Consider the following 26825-nt stretch of genomic DNA (forward strand, 5'->3'; position numbering starts at 1 on the left):
AGTTACTGGGGAGTAAGCCTCACTAAATTGAATATGATTTACTTCTGAATGGATGTAGTTAGAATTGTGCTGTTACTTCCTTAGCATTTGCATTTTATCCATGGAAGTTAACCAGAAGAATGACAGTAAGGGAAGGGACCATTCCATTAATCTTACTGGCCATTGAACTGGGTCAAACACAAGGTGAAAATCAGAGGTAATTTTGACAGATTTAGCATGTGGACTAAATAAAAGATACAACCGTGTATGGATATATTGGAGTTAATGGTTTTCAAGCACACAAGTGAGATGTTCAACATTGAAGGTGTCATTGGAAATATACTTTCATTAGGAGGACACAGCTGACTTTTCCTATTTCATTAACATCAACTGGAAAGTATGACAATGGGCATATTCATGATTGTGGCATGGCTCTTGTTGCTAACGTCCAGCCAGATGATACGGCGAAAAGCCCTGTGATTTTTTTTTTTTTTTAATGAAGTAGCTTCTCCAAAGTCATAATGAGGTTTTTAAAACGTAATTTTGGTTTCTTGGTCTTTAAAACATAAGGTCAGTGTTAAAAACTTCCCTCAGATACAAGCAAAGCATAAGAATTTCTCAGCAAAGGAAACTCTGACCTCTGAAGTGTAGATAATCTATCTGTACTTTTATTCTTGGAAAGTGTTGAGTCCCTTCAGCTTGCTATACTGTTTATCTCTGAGCGCAATTCAAAATGCAATTTTCGACCCTTAGGTTTTGACCTAAGCAGCTCAGGCTTAGGGTATCTGAAGGACCTCTTAATTGTATACTCTGCCATTTAATATTTTAAAAGGGAACTGTGCACTGTATGCTACCACTAATAGAACTTGGTAGGTATATGGGATCAGGCCTTCTGTATGGTTGACCGTAAGCCAGGGATGAGGAACCATTAGCACTCCCAGATTTTGTTGGTTTCTGTCTCCCTTGACCAGTACAATCTGTGTCAGCATTGATGGAGGTTGCAGTCCAACAACATCTGAAGGGGCATAGGCCCCTTGCTTTAGGTTTTGCCTCTCTTCCCTAAGAGGTGCAGTTGTCCTCTTCACAGAGAACAATAATTTTAACCAATGAAACATCATAAAGTTATATAAGAAATACACACACCATACAGGCCAAGAGCAGATAACCAAAAGCAAGTGAGCTGGTGATGCAAGAGCTTGCCAATGCTTGAGCGAACAAGGATGTATTCCGTTGAATGCCTTGTATAAGGAGGAGGAAAGCTGAGCATCACCCCTCTTCAGCAGGTTGTTCTCTGATATTTAATTCCTGAAGTTTGTATGCTGAAGACAAGCGACCTCCTCATGTGTTCTTCCAAGCCAGGGATGAGGGAACATGCGGGGCTACCCAGTGGTTTGACCCAGCTCTCATCACCCTGACTGTTGGCCATGCTGGTTGCATTTGATGGACATTGTAGTCCAAAGCATCTGGAGGTCACCAGGTTGGGGGTGGTAGCTCTAGGCACTAGGCTGGGGGAAATTGGGATGGGTTGGAGCTATTGGGGAGGGAGAAGGATTGGCAAAGATAATGGGTCTTGGGCTTCTCTTCTAGCTTTGAGGGTTGTAGGGATTTGGGCTGTACCATTTATAGAGAGAATGGAAATGTATCCTGTCTTTTTGAAAGACGGTGTCGAGGGCAAATGCAATTGGAGAGTATGGCAATATTTAAAAATATATTTTTAATTTTAATGTGTGTTAACCATTGCATACATATTACTGTTTCATAAGGTGGAAATAGTTCTTATTTCTTGCATAGAAAAGATGGGTGGTGTTCCTTTTTTAAGGCTTGCTAGGTAATTTATGTCTTTCAGAGTTTGCCATGCGTTGCTTTTGCAAGCCATCCCTCTTCTCCTATGCATCCAAGAAGTTCCAGCTTCCTTTGTCAGCTCCGTCTATTCTTCCTGATTCTCTTTTAGTCTCCTTTACCAGAACGCCTGTCTCCTTTCTTCTTGATATATCAAAATTTACTTCTCCACAGACAGTGTTCCTGCTGCTGTGCAAAGTCTGTTCCCTGTGCTTGTGCTGTCTCTCCTGTCTGCAGTGAAGACAGGTGTGGGAACAGTGGAGCTAGAGAGCTGGTGATTTGTGGGCAGCAAGGCTGGATGCACATGGGAAGCTGATATGATTACCCCTACCGCCACGAAAGCAGTGGGTTGTATCCCTCTAAGTTATCCTCTGAGTAGACCCATTAAAATTAAAGGAGCATAAGAACTGGTGGTGCATCTCTTAGTAGCTGCTTGAGCGTTGATATGAAGAAAACAAGAACTCCCAACTGTTGAAGACTGTGAAATAAAGGGGAATTGTATAGATGGTTAAACTAACTAATATACTAATGAAAAAATTCCTTCCAGTAGCACCTTGGAGACCAACTAAGTTTGTTATTGGTATGAGCTTTCGTGTGCATGCACACTTCTTCAGATACACTGAAACAGAAGTCACCAGACCCTTATACGGTATATAGTGAGAGGGTGGGGAGGGTTATTACTCAGAAGGGTGGTGGGAATGGGTGATTGGCTGATAGGTGTGGTAAACCTGTTGACGACTGCAATTGGTCTTACAGGAAAAAGCAAGGGGTGAGATGGCTAAAAATAGCTTTATCATGTATAATGAGATAATAATCCAGTGTCTCTATTCTCCCTGGTTTTAAGTTTGGTAATAAGTTGCAGTTTAGCAACTTCACTTTCCAGTCTTATTTCTGAAATTCTTTTGTCATAAGACAGCTATTTTGAGATCTTGTATAGAATGTCATGGGAGATTGAAGTGTTCTCCTACTGATTTCTCTGTCTTGTGATTCCTGATGTCAGATTTATGTCCATTTATCCTTTGGCGTAGGGTTTGGCCTGTTTGTCTAATATAGAGAGCTGAAGGGCACTGTTGGCATTTGATGGCATACACAATGTTAAAAGATGAGCAATTAAATAGTCCTGAGATGGTATGTTTGATGTTGTTGGGGCCAGTAATGGTGTTGTCCAGGTGTATGTGGCAGCAAAGTTGGCATCTGGGTTTATTGCAGGCTCTGGTACCAGGGTCCATATTAACTCTGGTTGTTGTATTATTGTGGATGAGGAGTTGTTTAAGATTGGGTGGCTGTCTGTAGGCAATGAAAGGTCTTCCTCCCAGAGCTTGAGAAAGAGAACTGTCATTGTGTAGGAGAGGTTGTAGATCTCTGATGATGCATTGAACTGTTTTAACTTGGGAGCTGTATGTGATTAGTAGTGGTGTTCTGTTATTTTCTTTTTTGGGTCTGTCTTGCAGCAAGTTCTCTCTGGGTATCAGCCTGGCTCTGTTGCTCTGTTGTTTAACTTCATCAGGCAGATATTTTAGTTCTAAAAAGGTTTGCTGTAGATCTCTTAGGTTAGATTCTCTGTCTGTAGAATTGGAAGAGATGCGACTGTAACGTAGGGCCTGGCTATATACAATGGATTGTTTGGGATGGTAGCTAGAAGCATGTGGATATGTTTGTCGGTCAGTTGGTTTATGGTATAAGGTGGTGTCTATACGCCCATCCTGTATTTTTATAGTAGTGTCCCCAAAAAATGTATTTTTTGCCTAGATTAACAATGAACCAATCTATGCAAGAAATACATTTTTTGGACACTACTATAAAAATACAGGATGGGTGTATAGACACCACCTTATACCGTAAACCAACTGACCGACAAACATATCTACATGGCATAAAAATGATTGATTTAGATTCTCCCCTAGTTGCTTTTCTTTGTTATGTGGTATGCTTAGAGAGAGCTATATCCCAGTCCTTACCAAACCAATAACCAACTGAGCAAGGTGAGCAAGTTTTCCATTGACTGGCTATTGATATTCTTGCCACAACTAGTAATAGAAAGACCAGGGTGTTCGGAGATACTCTGGTGTCTGCATTGCTTTCTGTCGAAAGCAAGGCCAAGAATGGATCTGGTGTTACTGATTGATCTATGATTTGAGAGATAATGGTAAGAGCCTTTATCCAAAAGCTCTATAAAACTTCTTTATGTATTGGATGAATATTGATGATGATACAAAAGAAAAAAAGGAGGAGGAAAAAAGTAAGGAACATAAGATTGTCATAGCTATTAATTTTAATGGGTCCGTACTGAGCAGCAGTGTTGGATACAGCCCAGCGTGTGCAGATGTTGTGGTGTAGTGGTTAAGAGCGATAGACTCGTAATCTGGTGAACCGGGTTTGCTTCCCCGCTCCTCCACATGCAGCTGCTGGATGACCTTGCGCTAGTCACACTTCTCTGAAGTCTCTTAGTTTCATTCACCTCACAGTGTGTTTGTTGTGGGGGAGGAAGGAAAAGGAGAATGTTAGCTGCTTTGAGACTACCTAGGGTAGTGATAAAGCGGGATATCAAATTCAAACTCTTCTTCTTCTTCTACTGTAACTTAAGGATGATAGTCTAACTCAAGAAGATAGTAGGCAGGTAGATTTGAGGCACCCAGTGCATTACGTACAATTGCAGCTCCTTCTGGGTAGTAATTCATCTTTAAGTACCCTGGCCAAGAGGCAATCCAAATGAACATGCAGCAAGAAATCTGAGATACTTGGGAGCCTGCTGTAGTCTCTTTGATGGGGTGCGTGAGTGTATGCTAATTTTCCAAATATTTTTATTTTCTGTTAACCTAAAGGGAAGAAAAGGTTAAATATTGGGACCCCAAATAATTACTCATTAGGTTGGTTTCACAACTAAAAATAACTAGATAGGTCATCTCTGCCTAGGCCCTTCCTCCTTATATTCCACCATGGTAACTTTTTCTGGCTTGCTTGCTCTTCCCAGTTAAGACTGAAATCTTGAAGCCAAGGATATACTGTCTTCTTTGTGGTCCTCTACTATTTCCACATTGCAAATGGACTCCTGTTTATCCAGACGTGTGATTTATCTGTATATTTGGGATGTTTGCAAGGTTGTTCAGGAGAAAAAACACCAGTTCACAGAAATAAGTATTTTTAGTACATTAGCAGTGGCTGTGTTGTTGTTTTTGTCCACTGTGGACGATTCTTGACTTTCATGACTTTTCTGTTTTTGCTTGGTCTTTTTTATTTTATTTTAACATGCTGGTGAGATTTGTTTCTTCTGCTGTGTAATTATAAATCTGGCAGTGAGGAAAAGCTCATCGTCGTACTTTCCTGTTCAGCATGATGCCATTTAAAGAGCTGTCTTGTCTTGTATTCATTCCTGTTATGACATTGTTATATTTCATGCCTTGTTTCCAAAACATGTTTAAGGTATTTTGCCTGAGCTGCTTCATTGCTTATCACATTGATGAAACTGGCAATTTCTGTATAAGCTACTTGCTTATTTCATTGCCTCATTTAACCAGTAACAAAGTTGTATTCTACTTTAAAATGCTGTACTGTGCTACGATTAGCAAAACTAATGGCTTTTATATTAGATTGAATCGTCCTTTCACCTATCTCAAGAGTTACCTCATATCTACCAATCCTAGAATAATTATTGTGTTATATAGAATAAAATTGTCATCTTATACCAGTTAGTGATAAAGTTTCCAGATTTGTAAAACATTTTTTTTTTCTGAATAGGCATGTAAACTAATTGATTGCTACTAGAATGAAAGTATACCTAGTAGGGCTTTTACTTGTATTTACGGTTTAGTGTCACTCCATGATACAGAAATTAAACACCTGTACTGTTGGGTTCACATTCTATATTCATAATAATCCCAATAACATTTGATTTAAAAATTGAGGTGTTTTTTTTTGTCTCTAGTTTGTTCACTTTACATATAAAAGCAAGCATTAACTCGCTGACCATGGGACCTTTAGCAAAAGGCCATGATTTTAATTCATATAACCCTGTTCTAAAACAGCTGCATTTCTGGGCTGAATTCAAGGTGCTGTTGCTAGTATTTAAAGCCCTAAATGACTTAGGTCCCAAATATCTTCTTCCCTACAGTTCATCTTTGGTGTTGGGATCAGAATGGGCCTTCTTGGTAGTTCTGCTGCCCTCAGAAGTTCAGAGGTGGTCAAGAGTGGCAGCCCAGGAGACGACATTCTCTGTGTCAGCCCCTAAGTTGTGGAATTCCTTTCCCACAAAGATGTATTCAATACCCGCACTATGTAGTTCTCAGCAGATGCTGAAGATGCAACTCTTTAGCCTGGTGTTTTACACCTGAGATGTTTGTTTCCAGGATTCAACCTATCCCCATGACTGTAAATTTGTTTTAACTGTTTTTAGTACCGAATCTGAAATGCTTGTAACACACCCTGAGACCTGCTGATGGTGTAATAATAATAGTTAATGCATAATAATGTATAATTTTATTTGTATGCCACTTTTCCACAGTTCAAACCATGCTCATGGTGGCTTACAACATGAAAAAATGCACAGTTCCAACATAACAAAAGTAGTCATTAAAAATATACAACCAAATTTCCACAAAAATCTTAAGATCTAAAAGAAAGATACAAAAAACCCAAAATCAATAATAGCAAAAACAACTCCCAACAATGCCCCCCTCCACAAACAATATCCCAGCGCAATAGTTTGTCCACCTCTTGTAGCTGGAGTCAGTCAAGACACCACTCTCCCAGGCTAGGTGGAAAAAGGCATGCAAGGCAGGGAGCAGGTCTTCCAGGACTCTCAGCCAAGATAGTAATATCAATAGTAATACTAATAGTATTCACAGACATGTGCTTCCTTCCTACAGTCCCAATTTCTTAACTCTCTGGTTTGGTCTAACCATAGTTTGCTGTTACATCTGAACTGTGCATAGTTACCGTACTCTTCATCCTGGAACTGGAAATCCATTTCAATTGCAGGTTCCAGTTCCGTTTCAGACAAGCCATGGTTTGCAGGATTTGGATGTAACAGCAAACAACGATTCGATCAAATGAGGATTTTTAGGTAGGGAATTCGTGTTTCCCTCAAACCTGAATGGCAGGCATGAATGGCAAAACCATAGTTAGGCTTGATTCATGTGTAATGGCAATGGTTCAATTATGTTTTACTCAGAATAAACCCATTGTTGAACTCAATGAACCTAATTTAGTCACATATATTAATGCAAATGAGTCTACTCTGAGTAAAATCTAATTGAACACCACTCTCTGTGCGATAGTCTTAGATTCAGTTTAAATAGATTGTGAATATAGACTTGGATATTTAGTTGTTGCATTCAGATATCATTTTAAACCAGATAATGTTTAATGATTCTTCAAAGAACCGAGACCTGTCTTTCTTTCCTTTATTTTTTAAAACTGATTTAGTTCAGGTTTTTATATTTGAAAAAAACAACAACAACCCACAGTGATTTTTGTATACCTTTGTATACCTGAATCAATGATCATTTGGTATGCATTTACTTAACTTGGAAAATTTATAATCTTTTTTTTTTCAATTCACAAGAATTCTCAAAGTGGGGAACGATTTTTTTTTTAAAAACAACTTTAAAAACACAATATAAAAGATAGAGTAGCATGGGATCTACTAAATATATAAATTAACCCAAAGGAAGGTTATTAATCGTACAGGACAAATAATGAAATAACAGATTGCCAAGAGTGGTGGTTGTTTTTAATTGTTTTCTACAGGGCTAAATTTCCCATTAATCTCTAGTTACGAGTGAATTTATGTATCATTTTTTAGAAGTGGGATAATAACTGCTCTTTTCTGTTTCTTCAAAGATGGATTATTTTACTGCTTTACGCCCACCAACCCCATCTATATGCAGCTTTAATTTTGTGTAGCTTTAATTTTGCTAACAGCAATGTTGGCTTAAAGTTCAATCTTCACTTCATGTGTTCATTCAGATAATTAGTGATGTCTATTCCATGCTATTTAAAGGGAAAAGGTTTAGGCTGTGCTATGAAGTGATATGGAAAATGGTGTCATCAGTAAAACTATGTCCTCTGGAAGGAGGAAACCCATGTTGCCAGCCTGGGCTCCTTTGGGCGTATGGGTGGGAAATAGATTCAATAAAAAAGAAATAAAAAGAAAATGTATACTTTGGAAGCGCAGTTTTGAGGCATATGTATTGATTTTAAAGCAAACCTCCTTTTTCCGGCTGGGTAATCAGATTTTGCAACGTGAGTCTATAGTGAAGATTTCCCTTCCTCCTTTACCCTTTGCCCAAGTAAGAACTTCGCTGAACATTGAATGGCTGAAAAATGCTCCTTTCAAACAGTGCTTTGAAAACACTTTACTAAGTAAAAAGTAGCAGTGCTCTCTCCAAACTATTGTATAGTATTTGTAATTTTTGCCTAAATTCTTATAGTAGCTTTCCCAGTGACTGCTCCCAGATTGTGTAATTCTCTTCCATGGGAAGCTAGGTTCTTTTTGCTTTCCTTTTGCAGGTAGGCAAATACTTTTTTTTTATTCCGACAGGCCTTTGGCCACTGATTGACTATTGTGGCAGCCACTTCTAAGGGTGGACATTCTTCTTCTGGTCCACTGTCCCCCTGGTACTTTAAAATGGTTTTAAGAGTGCTGTTTTTAATAATTTTACTTACGTACTTATTTAATCAGTTTTTAAAATATTGTGTTTTTTAAGCTGCATTTGTTTTTATTTACACGGTGGGTCACCTTGGGCCCTGCACTGCGAGGAAGGAAGGCAATACAGGCGGGGACCATTTTGCGCAGAGGTTCCAATTCCTGCTGGAGCATGTATAAGCATCCTACGCCCCATTATTCCCCGCCCCTGTCGCCCTCCATTCCGCCCCTGTTCTGCTGTCCTCTGGGTCCAAAAGGACCCGCACGTCAACCATCACATCAGTTGGACATGCCTAATGTGGTCGCCGCCTGTATGGCTTTTTAAATATGCGGGAGGGGGCTATTAGTTTGTTTTTTGTTTTATTATGTATTTCGTATTCTCATTTTGTATTTTCCTGCTGTGAACTGCCCTGGGATCTTTGGATTAAGGGTTGTATGGAAATTTAATAAATAATAAGGAAAGGAAAGGAAAACACAGTGTGGCTGAGCAGTAGACGCTGAGTTCAGCATAAGACGCCAGGGCAAAATTGCAGAATTTTATTTGTCACCTTGAAGAATGACCAGGCCCTCTTGTGTGTTTCATCCTACCTGCTCCTTTTAGGTTGTTGCCAGGCTTTACTTGGCTGTCAGGAGAGTTGCTGATCTCAACAAGACATTATATTTATGGGCCACTTTCATTAGCGGAAAGACATAGAGGGCTGATCAACAACAGCAGCGATCCTTCCCCATCACCCCTGGCATTGTCTTGCATTCTCCACAGAGCCTAAAACAGAACACCCATAATTTTTCTCTTGACGCACATGGACACAAAAAGCACCGCTGCACCAGCCTACAAAACAAGATTTATAAGTGACAGTTGGCTGTTTGCTGATAAGGCGGCTCATGGGAGGTTTATATTTTAGCCTGGGTTTTCAAATTGTGGTGGTTCATGTTGCATGCAGGTCGATAACACACAGCAAGCTATATATATTTTATAAAAAGTCCCTGGAACCTCTTTTTCTTACACTGAAATTACAGATGGACTGTAGTGCACCTTGCGTGTTAAAAATTCTAGTCCATAATAATGTTTCATTCTTTGTAGGGTTCAGTAGGAATAGTAGGGGACCCCAGCATGTGACTGAAGCCCGATCCCCCCATTTTTTTATGGTATACAGATGTGGGGATTTACTTGCACATGTGCCAAAGCAGTCTAGCTTGTGGAACAGTAACCCATACACATGAGAATTTAGGACATTAGCTTAGTACATGAATGTCTGACTTAGTGTTAGAAACTCAGATATGTAAGCTAGAAGGCAAATGGCTCCTTAAACCAAGCTTATCGTCGCCAAAATGGAATGTCTAGTTGCCATTTGGGGGCAATACAGCTCTAAAGTTTTTCAAAAGATGGACTGACCGTGATTGATTCTCAGTTAAACACCTGGCTAGTTCAGATGACAATTCTGAGCATAGGTTAAGAAGAAAAGTCACTTGATCCAGGGACAGTACACATACACATTGGCCTATTCCAACATCTTTTTCTTCATGGTGACTGACTGTTCCTCCTCAGGCTTCACAGAAAAAGCATTTTGGTTCCAGAAATTCATTCTGATTGTGCAGATAAAACATAACTGGTAGAATTCTGCAGGATATTATTCCAAAACCAATGATTCCCAGGCATGCATGCGCCTCCAGATGGTGGAGATATCAGGCGCCATTCTGATGCCCAGATATCTTCACTGGTCGAAAGCTAGGTGCAAAATGTGCCTGGCGCATGGCTAATTTCGAACACTGGCTTGACTGCCTGCAAAATGTGTGCCCTTGCTATGCTACATGATATTTCCCTACCCCTTCATAGGAGGCTATTTACAGGTGACTTCCACACCTTCACACATAACTAATTTGAGTTGCAAAATTCCTATGGGTGGAAAAGAAGGCAGAGTCTCAGGATCTGAAAACCACGTTGGGCTGCCCGAAGAACTAACACCCAGAGAGAAAGAGAGATTACACTGTTCTTTCCTTAATGTGATTTCAGGAAAGCACGGTTTTGGCTTTTCTAAACAAGAGGGCATCATTCACAGACACAGCTGACTATGTTGGGAATGCTTTTTGCCTCAGAGCATATATGCTGCTGCATAGAGACTTGGGACCAGCTGTGAAATATTTCCTAGTAAAAGCAAACTATCCATCAAGGATTTCTTTAAGTCTTCTGTTGCAGCGGACTGTGTCTAAAATAAACTGTATACAACAAGATTCGGGTATCATATGCACACAGAGCCCCTCAGCTGTCAAGAAGACGGTTTGTATCTGTTACATTATGTATATAGCGTATCCCTAGAGTGAGATTGCTTCTTAATTTAGTGGCTGCTGTGTGCCACGGAAAAGGATTAAAGGACACAAGATATACACCACATTCTGGAATCTAGCATCTTTACAAATTCCAGACTCTATTTGTACAGATTCATCGTGGAAGGCATCCTTTCCCTGTCCAGAAAATCCAATTCATGAATTGTGCTGTATTAATACTGTATTATTCTGCCTTTCATGCTGGGTAGGTTATTAATATTTTAATTTTGGCATCTTTTGGAGCATGGACACCACCTCTTTCCTCCCTCCCCTTCCAGTTATGCAACAAAGCAACAGCTGCCAAGTTTTGAGCCATGGGGAAATCTTAGAAATTTAGGACAGAGAGAAGAGAGTCTTGCTTAAAAGTGCTGCAGCAAGAATCACAGCTTTGCCTGGTGGGGGCAAAAAGATGCACATTCACAGCTGCACCCTCAGTTGAAGTGAATTGAGTGTGCCCAGTTATCCCATGGCTTCATTTCCATGGTGTGGCACATGGTTCCATGGTTTGGAACATGGAGTGAAGAGGATGTTCTCAGAAGCCTATTCCCGATTAGCAGAGTATTTCTCGACCCCTCATTGCTTGCCATACTTTTCCAAAGGTTTGCAAATTATTGTTGTGTTGCCCTTCACCAGCAGGTCCCAAGGCAGGTTGCGACAATTTAAAATTGAGAGTTAAAACCAGAGTACAGTCACCGGAATAGGGTTGGCCCTGAAAACACACATCTCAAGGGCCAAAGGCCAGGGTAAAGAGGTGTGTCCTCAGCATCCTCCAAAAGTTTTACAGGTTAAGAAGCCGGACACAACTCTGGGGGGAAGGAATTCCACAACTTGGGGGCTGCCACAGATAAGGCCCTCTCTTGGGTTATGCCACACCCCAAACTTCTGAGGGAGGTGGAGCTACCAAGAAGCCCCCCCCCCCGCTGCTTTCAGCATCCAGGGGGATCTTTAGATGGTCTTTCAGCTATTTGGGGCCTAAGTCGTTTGAGGCTTTAAACACCAATGCGAGCGGCTTGAATTGGGCCTAGAAACGAACTGGCAGCCAATTAACGTTAACCGTGGTTAAAATTTGCATTGAGGTAGGCATAATGTTGCACCGTGGCTATTTCCCCCCAAAAAGAGAAAGGGACATTCATGAAGAGAAGGAATGAGGTGCTGTTAGGAGACTCCTGTTTTTCTCACAGTTACAGTTGTCCAAGCGGATTTACAACCAATCCCTCTTCCCAGGGATCTCTTGGGATTTGTAGCTGGGGGTGAGCAGGGAGAAGTAGGGGTTGCCTAACAACTCTTGACACCCCTTGACAAACCACAGCTCCCAGAATCTTTTTGGGGGAGCCATGACTGTTTATTGGTGACATTCTAGTGCTTTCAGATCTACAGTGTGGCTGTAGCCAAAGCTAGTCTAATTTTGTGTGTTGGATACTACCTTGTATTTCTTATGATGAGCATGGTCTGTAAATTAGTTAGATAGATAGATAGATAGATAGATAGATAGATAGATAGATAGATGATAGATAGATAGATAGATAGATAGATAGATGATAGATAGATAGATAGATAGATACAGTGGTACCTTGCAAGACGAATGCCTCGCAAGACAAAAAACTCGCTAGACGAAAGGGTTTTTTGTTTTTTGAGCTGCTTTACCCTATGGGCTTGCTTCGCAAGACAGAAACGTCTTGCAAATTTGTTTCCTTTTTCTTAACACCGTTAATACAGTTGCGACTTGACTTCGAGGAGCAACACATAGCACGCGGTGTGGTAACCTTTTTTGAGGTTTTTAAAGACTTTGGTGATTTTTGAAGCTTTTCCAAAACTTTCCCGACACCGTGCTTCGCAAGACGAAAAAAATTGCAAGACGACAAAACTCGCAGAACGAATTAATTTCGTCTTGCGAGGCACCACTGTAGATGATAGATAGATAGATGATAGATAGATAGATAGATAGATAGATAGATAGATAGATGATAGATAGATTCTCCCTCAGTCCCCTTGACTTTTAGAGAATTGTGCTCTTGCTCCCGTCTCTGCAACCACTGTGTATTTATACATAGAAAAGCAAGGACTGACAAAAGAAGTTGCCATCCACCAGAGGATAGTTAATTTGTCTCTACAGCTTGTCATCCCTTTTGTTCGTCTCTTGCACTGCAGACTCCTGTGCTGAAAATCCTGTTGGCGTGTGAAGGCATGGTGCCTTGGGCTATTTTCCAACTATAGTTCTTACTGGTGACGTGGTATCTATATATATATTTTTTCTATCTGGCGATAGGGTACAGTACTTTTCAGAGAATAAATACATAAATAAAAAATAAAAACCACTGAATTGATCTGGATTTTTGTGGTGGCTGGAGATCAGCCCTTAAATTGCGTTAATTGCTTTCCAAGCAATTAATGTCACCATTGATAGATGCTGAGAAGACCGAACAGATTGCAGACCACAGAATACTCTGCAGCCTTCAAAAACCTGCCTTAATGTCATATGCTTGATCTCCAGCGTTTATTACACAGGAGGTACATGTGGCGCCGATTGAAGGGATCACAGTGTGAGAAAATCTGCATTCCCGTGGTGCCTGGTGACTCACATTATGCAAATTGTAACTGTAAATTTGCCCACCAATAACAATAAACATTTTGCACATCTTTGTATTCACTGAAAATTTAACTTCTGGATATCATTTTCCCCCCAGAGATTCAAAACTCGGTATGTGTTAACAAAGTTATTAGAATGCCTTCTTTTGTGTTTTGTGGTCAGCACTTTCAGCCAATTGCATCCTATTGTACTCGTGCCTGGTGTTTGTGCACATTCATTATACACCAGTTATTGGTATGTGAAGTAAGAAAATTGGTATTGTATCTGTTAAATAGGGACAATTTAATGCTGTGCATCTGTATAACTAAAATGCCTATGGAATATTTCACAGTTTTCTTTTCAGTACTGCAAAAACAATTTTCCATCTCTCATATATATGAAATGTGTGCTAAATAAGTTTTTGGATTACAGAAATTTTGGATGGCAGACATGGACCTTTTAATAAAAATTACTTGCCGGTCTCTTTGTAGCCAGAGCAGCAAGGAAAATTCCTCCTGGCTTAGGCGAAATTAATTCAAATAGGACCATACTGGCCTCCCATTTTTCCTTGGCTGATGAAAACGTCCCGACACCCTCCATGGAAATTACCTAGTAAAAGGAACTTATTGAAGGAGGTTCCCATTCATCATTTTGACACCCCACTGCCTGGGAATTACCAGCCAAGTTAACTGGCCCCATGGATATTCATAAGCTTTTGTTGATCTTAACACTAAATGAGTTGTCTAGCTTTGCGGCCCTACATGAAGCAGGTTTGTTATTGCTGAGAGGGACACTTTTTTCCACTTGGCAAAAGAGTGGAATTTTTATTAGTTAGACATATTCCGGATAATATTTTCTTTACTGTCAAATTAAGTCTTCAGAGTTGCAGTGACAGCACTAAGAAGTATCAGCGCTTCCTGTGAAGTATTTTTCTTGGCCCCGTTGTGTTGTGCTGTGGGCACTCTGAAGTCCTGCACTTCTGCACCCTGACACCCCCAACTGAACTTATTAATTGCTCATATCATGGTGCATTTTTCTGCCTTGAAGTGAAAAGCTTTGTGATGGAAGTATTGCAAGTGAGTATCTGTGCCACAGCTGACAAGAAAAGCAATGGGATTACCTTCCCCCTTTTTAATAACAGCTAAGAGTCCTGTGGCATCTTAAAAGACTAAGAAATTTATTATGCCCTAGACAGAGTCATGGGTTCAAAAGATTCCTGCATTGCAGGGGGTTGGACTAGATAACCCTTGTGGTCCCTTCCAACTCTACAATTCTATGATTCTATGAACTTTTGTGGGCTGCAGTCCATATCAACTTATGCAGGGATCAGCAAACTTTTTCAGCAGGGGGCTGTCCCTCAGGGTCCACTGTCCCTCAGACCCGGGGGGGGGGACTATGTTTTTTTTGGGGGGATGAACAAATTCCTATGCCCCACAAATAACCCAGAGATGCATTTTATATTAAAGGGCACATTCTACACACTGATTCCCGGACCGTCCGTGGGCCGGATTTAGAAGGTGATTTGGCCGGATCTGGCCCCCAGACCTTGGTTTGCCTACCCATGAACTAATGCATGCTTCAGATAAAATGGACTGCATACAGGCCACACCATCTGATTTGCGCATTGAATGAGGTGGTCTGCAGTCCACAAAAGTTATACACCACAATAAATTCCTTAAACGTTAAGGCGTTGCAAAACTTTTTGTTTTTTGCTGCAGCAGACTAAGGTTAGTTCTACTGTTAGGCAGAGAGAGGCAACCACCTCAGGTGGCAGTTTTGGCAGGGCCAGCATTCCCCCGAACTGGCCTCTTGCCCTTAGGTGTTGTGGAAGATGCTGTCCGTTGCCAGTGCTGGAAGAAACTCAGTTTCATCAGCTTCTGTTTGTGGTATGAGAGGCACCATCTTGTCCTTTCCGTTGGGCAGCAAATGTCTTGAACTATCCCTCGCAGCTACCCATCTGGAAGTTAAATTTTTTATGCACCCAGAATAAACTCCATAAGACAGCACAGAAAAGAGAGGTGGTGAAAGATATTTGGGTTTGCAGTATTTTCTGTCACCTACAGTGTGAAAAACTATATTGTGGGCCACCTAAAAAATGGGTGTCTGACACCTGGATTCATGCACAGGGCAAGAGCTAGTTTCCTTTCCTCACTTGTGGGCTGCTACGGACTTGGCTATTTCTCCTCCGACTCCTACTTCCTCAGCCCAAATTGTACCCAATAGTCTTTTGCAAGAGGCATTACTCAGAGCTCTAAGGTGATGGTTCCATGTAGGCTTGAGCACTGCCTGGAAGGTGATAAAAGGAGAGAACAGGAACTGACCTCTCCAAGGCAGACTCAGGTGTCCGTGTCTCCTCCCTTCCAAGTGGAGCTTAGTAAATCTCTCTGGCTGCTAGGTTTGCCAACATCTTTTTGGATGACTGCATGTGTGTAGAGAAACCAAGCTCCATGCCCTATTCCCCATATCTGACCCAGTGTCTGGAGGAGTGCAAGTCCGTGTAGCCCCTCCTCACTCATCCACACATGCAGCATCCCTGTACGTATGCATGAAGATGGAATATGGCAAACACCATTTGCATGCATGCACTACTGTGCACAAGTTGAATATTTCCTCATAAAATCAGGGAGCCAATTCAGTGCTTCTCACCTTTGTGTCTCAAACTGCACCTGCAGAGGTTGCATCCATAGTTTACAGCCAGTCTGTTGCCCCAGACAGCAGTACAGGTCAGCCGCCTCTCCTGTTTGAGAAGAGAGGGAGAGTTAGGTGTGACCTTGTAAGGTGGTTCTCTGCGGGACACTGTAGCACAGTTCTCATTGCACCGAACAGTGGCTCCCCATTCCCCACAATGGACAAGGCCCCATAGGTAGGAGTAGTGCCACTGCAACGCAGTACCCCCTACACCTAACCTTTGGAGCTGGTCCAGAAGGATGCCATGGTCAGTAGGAGAAAAAGTAGCAGCAAGGTCAAGGAGAACCAGCAGAGCCGTACTGCCCCCTCTTTCTCTTCTTACAAAGTGCATCAACCAGGGTGACCAAGGCTGTTTCAGTTCCAAACCTGGCTTGAAGCTAGAATGTATAACCTGTTTCTTCCATGCCTGCCTGCTGTTGAACATCTTCTTGAGCACCTTTACCTAAAGGAAATCTGGGTGGTAGTTATTCAATACTTCCAGGTCCGGGGAGTTCCTCTGAAGGGAAGGCAATGCCACCACCTCCTTTAGGGCTGGCAGGACCTGCCTCTCCCGCAAGGAGGCAATAACCACTTCATGGACCCCTTCTAATGTAGATGTCTTCACTAAGTTTTTTTTGTGGGGGGGGGGGAGCTAGAGTACACACACACACACACACACACACACACACACACACACCCCTTTATTTTCCAGAAGTGCAGAATCAGTTTTGCTGATGTTAGCATCTTTGAAAAATATGCCACCAGCCTTTTGGCCCCTGGACTTACCTGGCTTTCAGCATCTCTGCTTGTCTTTTTAGAAATTCCCCAGGGACTTTGAGCCCTTGTTTCAATATGCAAGCACAGCCAGTCTCTGAGATCCTTTGTACCTAAAGATGATGAACCCTTCAGGGCACCTGTGATAGCAGCCTATCACATTGATCAGTGTGATTTGCTTTTCTCCTTTTCATATTAATCTGGTACATTTTAAAACACAAGCCTCTAAGGCTGGTGAAAAGCTTGAGATCATAGATAGGTTCCTGCATGTCAAGACATAGGGAGATTTCTTTTTCTTGCTCTGGTTTTTGCCTGCGGTAATCTCTTTGCTATTCCTCAACAGAATAAAATACATTTGATCTTGCAGCACTAAGATGGGGTACTTCTGTAGGTGGTAAATCACTTAAAGATCAAGCATGGCGGTTTTGCTTAATTTAAATTTCTTGAGAAAGCTGTTAGCTGCTCATGGCACTAGTTGCTGGCCAAGTTCTTTTGGATTCAAAGTCGTTGGCAATATGTGAAATGCTTTTATTTCCTTGCAGCGTTTGCAGTTCACTGATGCTGCTATTTAGACCCAGTTCAAAGGACTATGCATTCCCCTGCAAAGCTTTGATTCTGGCATATCTTTGACCCTCAGTTAGTTCCAATATTTTGCCAAACCATCATTCAGTGCTGTATGAGTGAGCCTTGTTCTCCCATTCACTTTCCCCCTTGCACACTGGTTTCCCCTGAGCAAACCACAGCTTGCTACAGAGGGCACACTGTGGGTTGGCAGTGAATGGAAAGTGATGGGGCAGTGGAAGGGAGAGGAGGATGCAAAGCCCCAAACCACAGCTTGGGATTGCATCCAAACTAACCCATTGCCTCCATCCCCTGTGTCCCATTGCTATATCTAAAAGTAACGTAGAAAATGCCCTTAAGTACACCATGGCAAGTTAGACTCCAAGGAACATAGACATTCTTGGGTTCTTCCCCTGCAGTTGTAGCATTTTTGTTTCTTTAAAGTCACTAAAAACAGGGTTAAGCTTGGTTCACACAATCATTCCCAGCTTTTAAACTATACGGTTTATGAAGCCAGGAATGAAGGTTGGGGCCAAGCATTCCTCTGATTCTGGCTTATCATCCTGATTTATTAACTGACTAAGCCAGAGTTCACTGATTTAGATATAATCGGGAACCTGGGCTTAATACAAGCTGAGAATGAAGCACTGTAGCTGCTGCATGAGATCTTTCAGGATCAGAGTGGGATGAGAGAGGAGAGCAAGGATGACTCACTGAGGTGGGAAAGAGAGCTTGAACAAGGTGGTTTCCCTCTGTTTCGTTTAATTTTCTTGATGAATGTTGTCAAGTAATTGAATTCATTGGGTATGTCTTTGCCTTCCATTTATGTACCACCTAAGACAGTATTCAGTTGCTGACATGAACCCATCCCACTTAGATCAAGAAGAATAAACTAGAAGCCAACAAACCCAGCATAGTGGGAGCATTGGTCCTCTCATTTAGTCATTTAGCTTTCAGTTTCAGCAGCTAAAGGTTTCCAGATACTTGAAGAATAAGTCTGGATTACTTCATGGTGCTGGCTAACAGCCATTTGTTAAAACAGGCAGCATGAATTTGTATAATCTTTGCTGTGCTTTCCAAGGTGCCTCAGAGTAATTAATTCCCCTGGTTAATTCTGCAATATATAATGCCCCGTCATGAGTGGAGTCAATCTTGTGAGGTTTGCAGCTATACCTTCTTTTGCCTCCTGGTGCAAGAACACTCCCGATTCTTTCCTTTGACGTTGGGTCACCAGATGCCATGGTGATATCCATAGCTGTCAACTTTTCCCTTTTCTTGCGAGGAATCCTATTCGGAATAAGGGGATTTCCCTTAAAAAAAGGGAAACATTGACAGCTATGGTGATATCAGGTGATTGACAGGGGAATAACACCCCCCACTTGTCAAAGTGGCTCGCAGGGGGTGGGGGAGGTCAGGATTTGACCGGCTGGCTGGATCCTATTCCCTACCCCAAGTTAAATAAAGGTAAAGGAACCCCTGACCATTAGGTCCAGTCGCGGACGACTCTGAGGTTGCGGTGTTCATCTCACTTTACTGGCCGAGGGAGCCGGCCTACAGCTTCCGGGTCATGTGGCCAGCATGACTAAGCTGCTTCTGATGAACCAGAGCAGCGCACGGAAAGGCCGTTTACCTTCCCGCCGGAGCGGTACCTATTTATCTACTTGCACTTTGTTGTGCTTTCAAACTGCTAGGTTGGCAGGAGCAGGGACCGAGCAACGGGTTAAATAGTAACTTACTAATAAAATTACTGTGATGTACTCAATATGGGCTCACTATTGGTGATTTTTTTTTTTTTTTTGAAGCTATAGCTCCCCTTTCCTCAACCTGGTGCCCTCCAATTGATCTGCCTGGATGGAAGAAAGACCATCTGGGAATCTGGTTTATGTCAGCTTGAGTTCTGTTGTGAAGGAAAGGCAGGATATAGATGAAATAAATATGGCACGCGTCTGTGTTAATGTAAGCACGGCGAAAAGGAATCCTTGAAGACTCTGCCTTCCATTGTTGGACAATAGCTGTCTTTCTGCAATTTTGATTCAGAAACAGTGATGAGAAATGGAAAAGGTTCTTGAGCTTTTTGAATGTGTCCTCCAGTCAACTTAAAGGAGTCCCTTCAGGAATTAATTTTGCATTGTAGAAATGCAGCTTGGGCCTGACGTTATGTCACTAGATTTAACTTTGTTATTTTTAGTCCACGGCTTGTGTGTTGGTATTTTTTATTTTATGGACTGTTTTTATTTTATTTTATAAAGAAGTGATTCAGAAACAGGACTTTTTGAGGCTCCTCTAAGAAAAGATGTCCGTTAAGCCAATTTCCTTTTGTATGGAGTAAAATCGTAAGCAGATGGTTTTGGATTTTATGGAAGTTTCATGAGGAAAGGCAGAATTTTCTCTGAGTGATTTAGAACAAAGCATTATGCTTCCCTTGATTAGTTGACTGAGCCAGCATGTTTTTTATCTAGTAATTCTGTAAAGGTATGAATTAAAGGTAAAGGTACCCCTGCCCGTACGGGCCAGTCATGACCGACTCTAGGGTTGTGCGCTCATCTCACTTAAGAGGCCGGGAGCCGACGCCATCCGAAGACACTTCCGGGTCACGTGGCCAGCGTGACGAAGCTGCACTGGTGAGCCAGCACCAGTGCCGCATACGGAAACGCCGTTTACCTTCCCGCTATATAGCAGTACCTATTTATCTACTTGCACTTAGGGGTGCTTTCGAATTGCTAGGTGGGCAGGAGCTGGGACCGAATGACGGGAGCTCACCCCGCCGCGGGGATTCGAACCGCCGACCTTACGATCAGCAAGTCCTAGGCACTGAGGTTTTACCCACAGCGCCACCCGCGTCCCAGGTATGAATTAGTCACCTGCTATTTTCTAGTCGTCGGTGTCTTAAAGGCATAGCTAGGATGATATTCTAATTTAGAGATGCTCTTTAGAGAGCTATCCTAAGGATGTTCCTCAGTTTAGGTTGACAAGATTTTCTTGAGGTCTAGTACAGAGTTTTCTCACATCTGTGTATCCATCCATGCATCTATCAATCAGTTATTGAGAAGTCTGTATGTGGAGAGTTCAGATTTTAGTATCCTGGCTGTAGTTTTTAAATACTTCAGGCAGTTGCACTAATTTATGCTAATAACATTGTCTTTCTGTTTGTATATAGTTGCTTACAAAACAAATGGGGGAAAAGAAAGCGTTGTCAGCTCACATTAACAATAAAGGTAACCATCAATTCCACACACACACACCCTTTCACACACTGTTGACTCTGGTTAAACTTGTGGTTTACTAAGACCCCTAGATCCTTTTCACATGTACTACTGGCAAGACAGTTATCCCCCATCTTATATTTGTGCAGCTGGTTCTTCCTGCCTAAGTGTAGAACCAACCTTACTTTTGTCCCTATTGGAATTCATTTTGTTAGTTTGGGCCCAGTTCTCCAATCCGTTACGGTCATCTTGAATCCCAATTCTGTCTTCAGCTGCATTGGCTACCCGTCCCAGTTTGGTATCATCTTCAAATTTGATGAGCATCCCCTCAATACCTTCATCCAAGTTGTTTATAAAGATGTTGCAAAACAATGGGCCCAGAACAGAACCCCCACTTGCCTGTTTTCCCCAGGGTGACAAGGAACCTTTAGTGAGCGCTCTTTGAGCTTGGTCAGTCAACCAACTAACAGTTATCTCATCTAGTCCACATTTTACATGGGGAACCATGAACAATAATTTCTGACCAGAAAGAAGACACTGTAGGACATCTCCACATTATATTCTTCAAAGAGCTGTGGACAAACAGCAGCTCCCTCAGCCTGAAAAGCGAGATGAGCGCAGCACCCCAGAGTTGCCTTTGACTGGACTTAACCGTTCAGGGGTCCTTTATCTTTACCTTTTACATCACCAGCATCTATTTGAACTAGCCAGTTTCTTTCCATAAAGGCCCCGTGGAGTCCATTATACCTGGAACATCGATTTTTGTTGAACCTGTCTCAGTAATGCTTCTTTAGATTTAAAATTGAGCAGAATTGTTGTTATTTCATTTTTCTTTCATCACAACCCTGTGATGAAGGTTAGGCTGTTTTGCTTTGTGTGTAAATATGTATATTCCAGAGTTAGTGTGCTATAACGGCTTTAAGTGTTTGGAGAACATTTTTTCAAGACCTCTGGTAATATTTGGTTCTGTTATGCTGTTTTTCCAGTAGTCATGGCCTGATTTTGGTACATCAACAACAGAACGTCAGCTGGCATCTTCTGTCCATTTCAATGCTATTTTTGCCTGTCTTTTGCCATTTTCCAGGTCTTTAGGCGGTGCCAGTCACTGCGGTGCCTTGCATGGTTACGTAAACCCAGAGCTTCCTGTTTTGTTCTCTTTTAATATAAAGCAAAGCTTTGCACTCTGGCACCAAACTGCATTGTTCCTGCTTCCTTCCAGTTCATCTGTTGAAGGGGAGGAAGGCAAGATGTGATACAATGGCTCTGATTCCGTTGATCTGCCCTCTATATGCTGCAATCCACAAGCCACTTAAAGAGGGTACACTTGTATTTTAGCTAACTTGTCCCCCCCCCCCTTTCCATACTAGTTTGGTGCAGAGATAGAGAGCTAGTATTTCTATATTATGGTGTTTTGTTTTAGTTGTTATAGCTTCAGCCAGTGCTTGTTTTCTGGGGGGACACGGGTACTCATACCCATAAAGATTTTGTGGATCTAAGTTTGGCCTCATTGAGGGGCAGTATTTCAATATGAATAGGAAAATGAGAGTACCCCTAAACATTAATTTAGGGGGGAAACCACTGGCTTAAGTCATAGATAGCCCATGCAGTGGCCTCCAGATGTGGTCAGACTCCAACTCCCATCATCCCTGAGCGTTGACCATGCTGGGTGGGGCTGGTGGGAGTTGGGAGTTTGGCAACATCTGGAAGGCACCTCATTGACCAGCCAAGGCTTATCCTTCTCCAGGCATTTTGCTTTGTCTTCTTACATTTAGCAGTTTATTTCATAGAAGGCACATCTCTTTTAACAGGAAGGCTTTATATACTTAGGGCTGGAATACAATGAAAGGTAACATACCTACATTTCTGCTTTCTCTTTTTTTCAGCCTAAGGGCCACATTCTGTCATGGGCAGACATCTGGGGGCCAGAAGGCAAAGGCTCTGGCTCCACGCAGAGGTTTCTGCATTCACAGACATTTGTCCATCCGCCATACAGATAAGTGAGATGAGTCATCTCTGCCCAAGGACACATTCCAGCCAAACAAAAGCAATTGAGTTGGGATCAAAGCAGGGTCTGTAAGGGATGTGGACTCTAGGGAGACTTCTACGGGCCAGATTTTTTAAAAATATATAGTTTTATTGATTTCCAATGTATAACAACAATTGCAACAAAGGGAAAAGATACAAAAACAAAATCCCCTCCCCACTCCAAGACAGATCAGTCTAGTTAAGTATGCCCATGTCCAATCTGTGATTTCTGTGGTTGCTGTTCTTCAGGGTTATCAGTAAAAACCTTTTTATAAAAGAATGCCATATTTCAACAAAATCATCTACATCATTTGTATTATTCAATGCATGTAATCTCTTGGTTTATTTTTCTGATTCAGCCATTGACCCTGCATTGTGTTTCCAATGAGAAATACAGTGGTACCTCGGGTTACAGACGCTTCAGGTTACAGACTCCACTAACCCAGAAATAGTACCTCGGGTTAAGAACTTTACCTCAGGATGAGAACAGAAATTGTGCGGCGACGCAGCAGCAGCAGGAGGCCCCATTAGCTAAAGTGGCGCCTCAGGATGGACCTCCAGAACGAATTAAGTTCTTAACCTGAGGTACCACTGTACAAGGGCCAGATTGAGAGAACTGGGAGGGGGGGGGCTGCATTTGGTCTGTCCCAGCACCCACCCCGAGGTTCCCCACCCATTGCTCTAGTGCAGAGCTTTCCCAACTTTTCATGTTGGTGGCACACTTTTTAGACGTGCATCATTTTGCGATACAGTAATTCATTTTTCCTAGAAAACCGGAGGTTAAACTAACTCCTTTCCAGCCCCGGGAGGACCGCAAGGGAGCGTTCGCGTGACACACCTACACACTGCAGCCGACACGCTAATGTGTCACACGACACACAGTTTGGAGAGCTCTGCTCTAGTGCATAACTTTGCAGACATGGAAAGATGTGGCAGATGGTCTCAGCCGCTCGCTTTTGTTATTTCTGGCGGCAAAAGGTTTGTTGTAGAGAGGTGTGACTTTATAGATCCTCAGATACCTTCGGTTTTAATTTACGTGAGGAAAGTTAATCATTGCAGGATGGTGTGCATAAGATTAAAATCTGCACCCAGACAGTTCAGATTCTGTGCTAAGAAAAGAGAAATTTGCTAACACATGCTCTGTCTTCTGAGATGTCAGCAGGCATTGCCCACACACTGTCAAACATAACTTCAAAATTATAAGGGCTAAATCCTCCCCACCCATTAAAGCAAAAGCTGAACTTGCTAGCTAAACTCTTTGGCACCCAGTATCACCTTATGTACTTTTTTACTGGCTCCTGCATAGTACAGCTTTAGCGATTAGTTTTGATTGCATAGAGGATGGCTGGGAAGAACTTAATGCCATAACTCAAGTCTTACAGATAAATTTGTTTATACTTGCCAGCTTGCAGACCATTTCCCCCCACCCTGCCCACTCATGTGTTTATAGGACAACTTCAGCAGCAGGACTGGACAGCTACTTATCCAGAAGTAATTGTTGTTTGCTCCAGACATGTGGCTGACTGCCAGGCTGCAATAATGGAATACAAAACTCTTGCGTTGCTCATTTGTGCCATCTGGAATATTCATGATGCCTGCCTCATTTCCATTGGAGAGATTCTGTGTTGACCCTGTTGGGAAAAACTTGCCACAACTGTGTCTGACCAAAAAATGAAAATAAAAAGACTATTATATGTTTGGGGAACTTTATCCAAGTCTCTTGTTGCAGAGGACTTTGTCACCTTGCTTTACCTGTAAAGTATATCTGTCAGTTCAGTAATATGCTCATTGTTTTTCCAAGGCTGTCTTAACCATATTGCGTTTCTTGTCTTGGGGCTTGGAATTATTTTTCATTTATTTACAAGAAGCAAATCAAAACCGTAGCACGATTTAACCATGATCAAGCAGATTTTTTAAGCCCTGTTAATTTAAAAAGTGTTAAAACTCTGTGCTGAAGCCTCTAACTTTGAAATCTGTGGGATTCAGAAATATGTAACTTTGGCTACCATTTACTTTAGACTTTCCCAACTTGCTTTTACTAGCAAACCAGAGGTTGAACTAACCCCTTTCCAGCCCCAAGAGCTGTGCGGGGAGCGTTTGCATGGCACACCTACACGCTGTAGCCAACACCAATGTGTCACAACACACAGTTTGGAAAGCTCTGGTTTACATCATCGCATGGGGTTGATAGGAGCTGAAGTCCAGAGTTTCTGGAGTGCACCAGGTTGGGGAAGACTTAATATTCTTTCCCCCGACACCTGGCTTACTGTAGTTTTGACAGAAACGAACACTTCATGCTGTTCTGTTGTGGTCACATATGATGTGTATTAATGACCAGTGACTTTTTTCTAAAAAACACATTTAGGGGTACGCTCATTTTTCTATTCCTATTGAAATACTGCCCCTCAATGAGGCCAAACTTACATTCACAAAATGTTTAGAGGGTATGCATCCCCCCAGAAAAGAAGCACTGCTAATGGATTCAAAATGTCAGGGAACTGGGCTTGTGGTGGGTGAAACCAGAGGAAGCCCCCTTATATATATCCAGTATATCTGAAGGAGCATCTCCACCCCCATCATTCTACCCGGACACTGAAGTCCAGCTCCGAGGGCCTTCTGGCGGTTCCCTCACTGTGAGAAGCCAAGTTACAGGGAACCAGACAGAGGGACTTCTCAGTAGTGGCACCTGCCCTGTGGAACGTCCTCCCACCAGATGTCAAAGAGAACAACAACTACCAGACTTTTAGAAGACATCTGAAGGCAGCCCTGTTTATGGAAGCTTTTAATTTTTGATGTATTACAGTATTTTAATTTTGTTGGAAGCCGCCCAGAGTGGCTGAGGAAGCCCAGCCAGATGGGTGGGGTAATAATAATAATAATAATAATAATAATAATAATAATAATAATAATAATAATAATAATAATTTATTACATAGATCCAGACCACAAATTAATGTTGCTTAGTATTGTGTGCCTCAAGGGGTGATGAACCTTTTTCTCCCTGAGAGCTGCGTTTCCCTGTAAGGCACCTTCCGGGGCCACCTGCCAGAGGTGGTTGAGGCCTGAGGCAAAAGTGGGCGGAGCAAGATGTAACTCCTCCCTTTGTACAGTAGGCTACATTCCAGCCACGTAGAAGCTAGAGGTTCACCTGTCCTGTCTATGAAGGCAAGCAACAGGCGTTATCGTTGCTGCTTCAAGTGCATGTCCCAGTCGGGCGAAAGAGCCCAGTCAGGAACAGAGCATGTTTCAATGAGGGGCGTGGCCTATGGAGAGAGGTGTGGCCTAGGAAGAGTACTGGGGGTGGTTAGAGAGGTATGGGCCTGAGGTTCCTCACAACCAGGCATACACTTGACAGGCAGCAGCTCTCCAGGATCTCAAGTAGAAACCACCCCCCAGCAACAGGTTTCTGATTGGTGCTACTGGGGATTAAATCTGGGTCCATTTACATTCAAAGCAGCTGCTCTGCCACTGAGTTTATGGCCCTTCCTGAGCTGATAAATTATCAACACTTTCTGGTTTTGAGTTCTCAAAGCATTATACTGCTTGTAAGTGGGGGTTTTCCCCCCAGAAGTCTCTGAACATGTACAATCCAGTACCCATAATTTCTTTCTTTTTTAAAAAAGGGCTGCTTTTTCATTTAACAACAGTTTTCTTGTTGTAAATTTGGTTGCTGCCCTGTAGGGCAAGCTTTGGCTCCATGCTGAGACGTTTTGACATCCTCTCCACTATAAGCGTGAAGACTTTTTCTACCTAGTGGTTCAGCTGGAAAGCGCTTTGTTAGTTCAGAAAGGTCCAGGTCATTGTGAAGGGTCATGTGTCTGCTTATTCTTGTAATACATAACAGCCCTACAAATTGCTTTGTGACCTGGAGTGCAAGCTAAAAATTTAAAACTGAACCATAATACTGCTTGCTCGCATGTTGCTAGCGACACTTTAATACTGAAAAGGGAAGATTTTTATTGGCCTCATGGATAGCCAGTAAAATCATTCCATGACTTCACTTCGCATTTTTGTGGTCATTCTAGTTTATTTTTGGTTCAACCTGCCAGAAATTCCATCAACACACAAGTTGCATTAAAATAAAATAAAAGTTGTAACTACAGAAAACTGTTATCTGATTATTTTATAACACACACTTTAGATTTTAAAAGTTTAACCTTAGGTGATACATCACTTTTTCTTTCAAAGCCACTGCATTTAGTATGATTTTAACCTAGCTGTTTGCTTTTATTTAAAACTATTTTTG

General features: G+C 42.1%; 1 protein-coding gene and 1 pseudogene across 5 annotated transcripts in view; one reads left to right on the forward strand and one right to left on the reverse strand.

The window, feature by feature from the left end:
* KIAA1549 (KIAA1549 ortholog) overlaps positions 1-26825 on the forward strand; it is a 111498-nt gene that overhangs the window by 2649 nt on the left and 82024 nt on the right. The gene's annotated exons all lie outside the window — the stretch shown is intronic.
* LOC144329075 (uncharacterized) overlaps positions 2475-26825 on the reverse strand; it is a 31041-nt pseudogene continuing 6690 nt past the window's right edge.

This window comes from Podarcis muralis, chromosome 10 (assembly GCF_964188315.1).
Source record: "Podarcis muralis chromosome 10, rPodMur119.hap1.1, whole genome shotgun sequence".
Taxonomy (NCBI): domain Eukaryota; kingdom Metazoa; phylum Chordata; class Lepidosauria; order Squamata; family Lacertidae; genus Podarcis; species Podarcis muralis.